Source organism: Pelodiscus sinensis, chromosome 1, assembly GCF_052426305.1.
Source record: "Pelodiscus sinensis isolate ZL-2025 chromosome 1, ASM5242630v1, whole genome shotgun sequence".
NCBI lineage: Eukaryota > Metazoa > Chordata > Testudines > Trionychidae > Pelodiscus > Pelodiscus sinensis.
Genome location: NC_143052.1, coordinates 184,887,100 through 184,896,345, shown reverse-complemented (window position 1 = coordinate 184,896,345; position 9,246 = coordinate 184,887,100). Strand labels below are relative to the sequence as shown.

The following is a 9,246-nucleotide window of genomic DNA, read 5'->3' as shown; positions in this document are numbered from 1 at the left end:
GGATTTTGCACAAAAAGGAGCTGTGTAGACAGCTCCTTTTTGCGCAAAAACCCCTCTTGAGCAAGAGCCGTTCTTCCTGAAAGAAACCTTCCCTGGTCTGGCAAATACCCTCATTCAGGACTAGTCAGGTCTCAAGCGTTCTGGATCAGCGAGGTCCAACCGGTAGCTAAGATTGTCTAATTTTCTAATGTATACCAACCAGTACTTAGTGGGTTGTGGACTATTGTAATGAGACATAAAAACAGTGTATCTGAGTCCATGATTTTGGGAGCTTCGGAGACATGATTTTAAGCTCCTAGGCTTGTCTTTTGAAAATGGTGTGCGGGTTTCCTTTGAGGACAAGTACTGAGAGGTCAGATACAGAGTGATCATGATCATGTAAAAATATTTGCCCATGGGTAAGACGGCATTTCCACCTTTTATCATTTTTCTGTGTGAATGCATTCAAGGTCCACCCACACAGTTGTGGTTGGGGCATATGCTGCATTGGATGCAGTACATCACATGAAATGTGTGTTGTGTGGGGTGTTGATTATCATAGCAGTGGAGATATGCCTGCAGGTTTTGTATTGTCATAGCAGGGTCAGGTTCTGCTTGGAGCTACTTCAAAGTAGGAATAAGATCCTCCAGAAAAGGGCGCGTTTTCCAGAGGATTGGGGCCAGTGTAGACGCTCTTTTCCGGCTTTTCTAAAAGCCGGAAAAAAGCGGCGGACATTTTTATTTAAATGCCGCGGGGGGTATTTAAATCCCCCGCGGATTTCCCTATTATGATCTCTGAAATTAACATGCCCCTTCCGGAAAAGGGGCCAGTGTAGACATAGCCGGTGTGTCTTGGTCTGTGTTTTGTTTGTATGAGGAGCTTGGCTAGGTCAGAAGGTTATTTGGAGACCATAAGAGGAGGTCTGAGAAAGATTTCTTTCAGGATGCAGTCCCCATCAAGTGTGGTTATAATTGTTGATGATACCCCACCTAGGTTCCAGTGGGAGGGGAGGGTTCATCACAACTAGAGGGTTGCAGTCAGTGGGTTATTTTCCCCTCTGTTGAAGAAGGTTCTCTCGGGGAATTAGGATGGCCCATTCTATGATACAATCTATTTTTCTGGTGAAATAATCAAAGGAAATCTGCACAACACATTCAAAAACAAGCCTAGGAGCTTAAATTCATAATTCTGCTAGACACTAGAAATAAGGGAATCAATAGAGACAATGGTTTTAAGTCTCATCACAGCAATCTGTAATCCATTAAGGCCTGGTCTACACTGACTTAAGTCAGTTTAACTACTGATGAGCTCACAAGCTTATTCCTTTCATCAACAGACGTTCATCCAGTAAAAGACATTACCTCACCCCCCTTCTCTCTCTCTCTGAACTAGGGATGTTGTAATTGAATAGTTGCGTAACCACATGAAATCTTAGCAGTTACATGACTATTCGATAGTCCCTCTGGGGTGGGGCCAGTGGTCTCCAGCCCCACCCCCGGAGAGCCCCTGCTACTCCATGTTGCTGCCTTTGTGTCAGTTCCTGTCCGCGGGGATCCGAGCTGCTGCTGCAGACCAGCCTCTGTCCGTGAGCTGCTCCTGTGGTCAAGCTTCTGTCCACTAGGTATGTAAATGAGTAGTTGACTAACCAATAATCAATTATCAGTTAAACTAGTCAATTACTTATATACTCGTATCCCCCCCCACCGCTGCCTGTATCAGAGGCAGTGGGAGCGGGAGAGGCAGGAACCAGTGCTGCCTGCCCCCCCAGCTCTTAGTGCATTTAAACTGCAGAGCCACAGAAGAGGTAAGTCCCAGACCCAGTGCAAGCCAGGTCTGAGCTGGACTGCCTGCCCAGATGAAGCACCCCCTGTGCACCGCCAGCCCAGGCTGCCACGGACAGGGGCTCTTCGAGGCAGCAGCTGCTGTTCGCGGGCAGGGAGGGGATAGCATATTGGTTAATCATTTACTCAACTACTACTATGTGCTAACATCCCTACTCTGAGCCTTTGCATTCTTCTCAGAAAACTGGTTTATTTGCATTACTCATGGGGTACGTCTAGACTACATGGCTCCGTCAACGGAGCCATGTAGATTTGTTTGTTCAGCAAAGGCAAATGAAGCCGCGATTTAAATGATCGCAGCTTCATTTACATTTACATGGCTTCCGCGCTGAGCCGACAAACAGCTGATCAGCTGTTTGTCGGCTCGCGCGCTAGTCTGGACGTTCCCCCTGTCGATATCAAAGCCCTTTGTCGGCAGCCCCGGTAAACCTCATTCTACGAGAAATAACGGCAGCTCACGGACAGAGGCTGGTCTGCAGCAGCAGCTCGGATCCCCGCGGACAGGAACTGTAAATGTAAATGAAGCCGCGATCATTTAAATCGTGGCTTCATTTGCCTTTGCCTATGTGTCCAATCTACATGCCTCTGCCAACAGAGGCATGTAGTCTAGACACAGCCATGTAGTACAAAGGAGCTGAATGCTAGCTGAAACTGGTTAGCTGAGAAATTCTTCTCCAGAGGGAGCTCTCAGATAGCTCCTGTTACATAGCCTAGCATATGTGGCTGAGATGAGGTAGCAAAATGGCAAATTTCTTCCCTGCCCTGTAAATTCTGTGTATGGCCCCTCAGGTATCATAAGCAACTGTCATAAATTACATTTTGCCCGCAAAAGCTTAGGATACTATATATATTTTTGTTAGCCTCTAAGGGGTCACAGGACTGCTCGTTGTCATAAATTAGGAATCTGCAACTTACCTTAGATCCAGGATGAGAGAAGATGTAACGTGAGAATTGGAAAGCTGTAGCATACTCCCTCTTCCTACCCACCATTGCATGTTGAATGGCTCTCGGTACAGGAGGGAATCCAGCCCAAAATTCACAGTCTAAGTAGTTGCTTCTGCCAAATAAAGTTTTGAGCTCTGAATATTCTATTCTATTGGCAGACTGGTGCTGGAATGGCAGTAAAACATTTATAGAGTTAGAGAGCCTGAATCTCTTTCACTCGTACCTCTGTACTTTACATCAAATGTAACTCTATTGAAATCAGGGGAATTATACCAGGATAGGCCAGGTGTAAGGATAATCAGGCTCTTGAAGCCCAAGTATGGTTTGGCTAACAGGAGGCTATGCTATAGAGCTACAGTTTCCACATCTGATTTTTTTTCTCTGATTATAATTTAGCTTATTCATTTTCCTTGACTTTGTTGTAAGTGGCATTTTTTTATTTACTGTAGGTTTGGTTTTTACCTCATGCTTGCTGACATTTAAAATGAAAAGATATAATTGTTCTACAACTACTGTAATTTCTGCTCTTGTTTGAAAACAAATGTGGCCTTAATTCGAGTGATAATTTCTGCTCTCAGTGTGGTTTGGCACTAAGGTGACATGGACCCAGATACAAATTCATATACATACGCATGCTCAACAGGGAACCTGCGGTTCTGTCCTGGGGAAGAGGAGAGGAACTTTTTCTATAAGTAAGTATAGTGTTTGTATTGTGGTTTTCCAATCAAAACGAAGTGACAGTTTTCTGACTCTGGCCATGATTTGGAGATTGTTTGGAAGGTGTGGTCACTATAAGAAACATCTGAAAACTATGCCGCATATAATGCCAAAAGGTAAAGAAAGCCAAAGGAGAAGAGCAGCAGCAGGCACAGAAAGGAGACAAGTGAAGAGGCCTGCCCATACACAGTCATTCCACACTGACTTGACATGTTATTGTATCACTCTCTGATGTCATCTGTTCCTTCCTCCAGATTGCATTAACTCTCTCTTTCTCTCTCTTGAACACGGGTACTATTGCAATTACTAATTAATTGTTCCATTGTTGCACTTTTATTGCCACTGCCCTTTAATTGCTCTGATCATCCATCTTTATTGCCAATTAACTATCCTCCTTTTGCTCATTTTCCTTTTCTTGAACTGCTCACCTCCTCCATCCATGCCCCTTATTCTGTTCCTCTTCTTCACTCCACCCTCTTGTGTCTCCGTGGGAAAAGGGCCTCCGCAGGCTGATCTGGCCCGCCAAGTGGGTGGATGTAACCAGCGGAGGCCCTGCTGCTCCCCTGCCCCCAGGCCAATTAGAAGCACCAGGCACTCCTAGTAGGGTGAGAGGAGGCTTCACATACTCTCCCGCCCCCAAGCTTTGATTGGCCTGAGGGTGGGGAAGCGTGAGAAGTCTCCTCCCACACCAGGGGCATGGGCACCTAGGGAGAATCTGGGGGGGGGGGCAAAGGCACTCCCCCACCCCCAGACCAATGATAGTCTGGGGGTGGGGGAACCCAGAAGTATCCTGGCCCTGCCCCTTCTGCTTGGGCCCTGCCCTTTCCAGTGCAGCCCAGGGCCACTTCAAAAATTTCTGAAATGGCCTTTGGCAAAAAATTTCCCACCGCTGCTCTTGTTCCTCCACATTCACACCTCTATGTTCAGAGCTCTGCCAAAATATTCATGCCTGGTAACATAAATAAAGCTCAAGTAAGGTCAGAGAACAGGTAGCTAAGAGCCTGTTTATATTGCCAAGCAATTTGGACTAAGGTGTTGTGGATAGCAGTGTGCACCAATGAGTGATGCTGTGATGCCCTCCCTCCTAAGTTCACCTGCTGTCCACATCCACTTTGTCTGAACTGCAGGGCAGTGTAGACATACCCTAGGCTTAACAGACTGGGGGTATGTCTACACTACCACCCTAGTTCGAACTAGGGTGGTTAATGTAGGCAACCGGAGTTGCAAATGAAGCCCGGGATTTGAATTTCCCGGGCTTCATTTGCATATAGCCGGGTGCCGCCATTTTTAAATGTCCGCTAGTGCGGACTCCGTGCCGCGTGTAGCCGCGTGAAACGAGGAGTAACGGTAATTCGGAATAGGAAGCCTAGTCTAGTCCGTGCCGCGTGTAGTGTAGACATACCCTGGTAGTTTTCCCCTGAAATGCCTTATGCTGTTAATATGTATTTAACCTGCTGGGAAAGGGAAGGGTTGGATGGAGTCCGCTGACACACTGGCTGGTGGCTCTCCCCCACACTGATTATAATGGGCATGGGAGTGTTTTAGAGAGAGGGGGCCTAGAGTGTGAGCTGAGTAGTTCAGAGGGAAGAATCTTAAGAGCAGCCAGAAGGCTTGATCTGAACTTTGTCAGATAATTGTTAATTTCTTTGTTAAATAAGCCAGTACTCAATATAGGGCAAACTTTAGACTGCACACAGTGTGTGGGTTTATTGTGGCCAGGTACTTACCCAATCTGCACTAAAACAAAGTGAGTCACTGAAGTGCCCACTTTTGTTAGTATGGTCCTGTTAAATAAATATAAAAGGGTGCAAAAGACGTTTGAGGTATCCGTTCATTCACTGAAGACACTTCTCCCCACCATTCAGATCTCCTGTGGTATTTATGTAGGAATGGGCTGCTATTTACAGGTGGATACGGAAGCCCTCTGCCTTGAAAGTGTCAAAGCAGGGCATTTACTAGGCTGCTGCAGCATCTCAAGTGGCTAAAAAGTCCAATTCTCAAGTGACAAGTCCTTGCCACAAATAACACAGGCCTGAGGTACAGGGCCAAAAGATAATGCCAGGACAGTATTAGCTTTCTCACATGCTTCAGTGTCAGGAACTTTGGCTTCCCACCTGATATTTAAAACATGAAAAACACTGTGAGCATGGAAAGAGTTGAGCCTTTTCATGCCTCCCATTGATGCTCTAGCTCTTGCCACCCTACAGTAGAAAGCTCAGAACACAAGTCTGATAGGCCCATATCTTTGTGTTCATTGTCAGTTTCCTGTTATCCCACTTCCTTTAGGTACATAGTAGCATTCCAATAACACTCCTAGCCATTGTGTACATTAAAGGACTTGTCTTTCTGACTTAGCCTCTCCCAGTATGCCTGTCAGTGTCTCATTCTTACATTGAAATATATTATCATCTTTGTATTAACAAATTTGTTTGTAAATTCTCAAGATATCCATTCCATATTGAGAGAGTAAGTGCTGTCATTCGGGAGAACATATCCACTGTATATTTCATTCATAATAAAGGAGATGAATCACTGCATTAAGTGTAAAAATCATCTCAACCATGCAATGGAGCATAAGGTTATGCTTCTAAAACATATATAAGCATATTGTACTTTGGGCCATAGAATTCATAGTGCTGAACTTTGAGCTCTTGGTTTCATGAGCCAGTGTAGACCACATGTAGCTAAATGCTCGGCAATCCAAGATAACTTCTTTCTAAATAAAGCCATCACTATCAATTATTATAGCCCAGGACTCTCTAAGTGCATGAACCTACTCCTGTTAGCCTCATTCTTCCATGCCTCCATTAGTGAAAGCTGGATCTGGGCTTCATGTTATTAATTTGTCTAATCACAAACATCTCCACAAATAGTGCTAAATTAATCATGTAACTTAAAATCCATTTCATGACTGGTCTCTCACTAATTCCATTCTTGTGTTATGTGTCTCTTGGTGATATTACCAGCTTTTGTTTTACACTGTCTAGCCGTTAATGAAACAAAAAACAGGACTGTGTAGCACTTTAAAGACTAACAAGATGGTTTAATAGGTGATGAGCTTTCGTGGGCCAGACCCACTTCCTCAGATCAAATAGTGGAAGAAAATTGTCACAACCATATATGGTTGGATGGATTCCGCTGACAATTTGGTTGTGACAATTTTCTTCCACCATTTGATCTGAGGAAGTGGGTCTGGCCCACGAAAGCTCATCACCTATTAAACCATCTTGTTAGTCTTTAAAGTACTACATGGTCCTGTTTTTTGTTTCAGCTGCACCAGACTAACACGGCTACATTTCTAGCTGTTAATGTGATTTTAAATTGCTCCAATGTGATGGAAAGGTGCAAAATTACTTATTCTCATATCACTGGGTTTTCCCAGGGGTATGAGTTCTACAAACACAATGTACTTTACTGGTATTAAAAGTTAGATAAGACAATATAGGCTTCATTAATATGATACTTTTAGAAACTTTCCTTCTCATTAGTAAATTAAATATTAAATTCTGCAGGTTTGACAACACAATCTGACTTTGTTAACAATTTTTACATCACATTAGAAACGCCTCAGCTGGACTCCCTGCAGGCTCTCCTTTCAGTCATTATTCAGCCTGTGTCTCTTCAATCTTCAGTAAGCTGCTGGAACATCACTATCCTGCTCTGAAAAGTCACTAATAGACCTTTCATATTCCCATGCTGGTAACATTAATGGAATACAGTTTGTGCTCTGGACATTACTACTGATAGATGCTGAGCCAAAGCCAAGATTTTCATTTTGGAAATGGAAAAGCATTATGGGAGTGTACATTTCTGATTCATTAACGTAATGTTATACCTCATTTAAAAGAAAAGCCCAGCAACTTCCTGGATTCTCCATCTAAAAAATGAAGTCTGAGATGACAGTAGCTACGTTCCTTGTTCTTCCGCTCAGAACATATCAGCTGATCAGAAATTGAACATAAAATCTCAGGTTTTATGGACTTTGACTGAATAGCTGATGGCTAAAAGTGTTTACTTTGATATGCTTCCATACTCAAATACATAATGCAAATCCACATTCTGATACAAAACATGATATGCTGTCCATCCTTAAAGGCTTGTGGATTGCTTTACATTAATAAATAACATTCCTTCTTTGGACTAGGTTGTGACATTGCAATCTGTCTTGTGTAAGGCATGTGGCTGTGTCATCCCATGACAAGACCCGAGAGGGCATTGCAAGCCTCAAAGGAAAAGTAATTTCTCGTTGTTCCAGCAGTGAAATAACTTGCTGGCCACCATGTGAGAGGGGAAAAGTCAAGTCTTCAGCCCCATGTGCCAATTCGTTTGCATATTCCGTTGCAGCTGGAACCTTCTGTCTTTCATGGATAGATCAAGAATTTAAAAATTGCTAACTCTTATTAGAAACCAATACATTTTTCAAAGTCACGCATGAAATTCATTTAATCTTTTAAGTTTCAGCTGATCTCTTTGTACTTTCCTATTTAGGCTCATTCTTTCTCTTTATTTCTTTAAAGTAAAGCAATATTCTATTGCACTACAAAGTTTTGAGTGTCTTTTTTGCGTAGGGTACAACTTCAGATATGAAAATTTCAGCATTATTTAAATACAGCATATTCAGACTGCAATGAAAGAGAAATGTGCTGAAGCTGAATTCTTCTAGTTGTGTGCTCATACTGTTTACTGCCACATCTGTACATGTACAATTGCCCAATCATTACACTCCTTTGGCTCAGTGGTTCTCAATCAGGGCAGGGGTCCATGTACCCTTGGGAGCACACAGAGGTCTTCCAGGGGTTCCATCAAGTCATCTAGATATTTACCTAGTTGCATAACAGCCAGCATAAAAAGCACAAGCAAAGTCAGTATGAACTAAAATGTCATACAGTGACTTGTTTATAATGCTCTATATACTATGCACCGAAATGTGCATACCATATTTATATTCCTATTGATTTATTTTTTATAAATACATGGTAAAATGAGAAAGTTAGCAATTTTTCAGTAATAGTGGGCTGTAACCCTTTGGTATTTTTATGTCTGATTTTGTAAGCAAGTCGTTTTTAAGTGAGGTGAAAGTTGGGGTATAGAAGACAAATCAGCCTCCTAAAAGAGGTAGTAGAATAGTCTGGGAAGGCTGAGAGCCCTGGCTCCAAGTCACTGGAAGAGCATGCACACTCCAGCATCTGGCATCACAGGCAGATGCTTCATGTTTTGAGGCTCTTGCTTTGGTCATAGGCACTGGGGTCAATGATGTAGCATCACTTGATTAGCACATTTCTAGACAGTCCAATTCCAGTGTGGACTCAATTAAGACAGTCCTGTACAGTCCAGGCATGACCTACCCTGATAGGTACTCAGCCAATGGTGTTATGTAGAAGATTTCTTAGATCTGTACATTGCATTGTGAGCTTAACTCTACACGCAAAATTGAATTTGAATTGAAACTCATGTATAGTTTCTGCATTCTATGCCTTCTGTTGGGAGAAAAAAAAATATCATCTTTACCAGTGCAGCATTCAATCTGGCAAGGTGGGATAAGCCTTTTGAGCAGCAAAGAGCAGTGAAGCTTTCAGCAGCAGGCATTGTATACTGCCAATTTTACATTAACAATAGGCTCCAGAAATCCTATATGCTGTTTACTTCCTCTCCCCAATCTGCAAATTCTTGAGCTAGAAAGATATTATCACAAGTTTCAGAGCTAATATCTTCAGAGGAAGGGAAACTATGTGTTTTTGCCTGAAATTTTTTTTCAGTAACAGT

At 43.0% G+C, this 9,246-nt stretch overlaps 1 long non-coding RNA gene across 1 annotated transcript; it reads left to right on the top strand.

The window, feature by feature from the left end:
- Positions 1-2,885: 2,885 nt before the first annotated feature.
- LOC142820899 (uncharacterized) lies at positions 2,886-8,020 on the top strand. Its single transcript, XR_012897885.2, has 2 exons — positions 2,886-3,458; positions 6,996-8,020. It is a non-coding gene; the product is annotated as an uncharacterized LOC142820899 (long non-coding RNA).
- Positions 8,021-9,246: the final 1,226 nt, after the last annotated feature.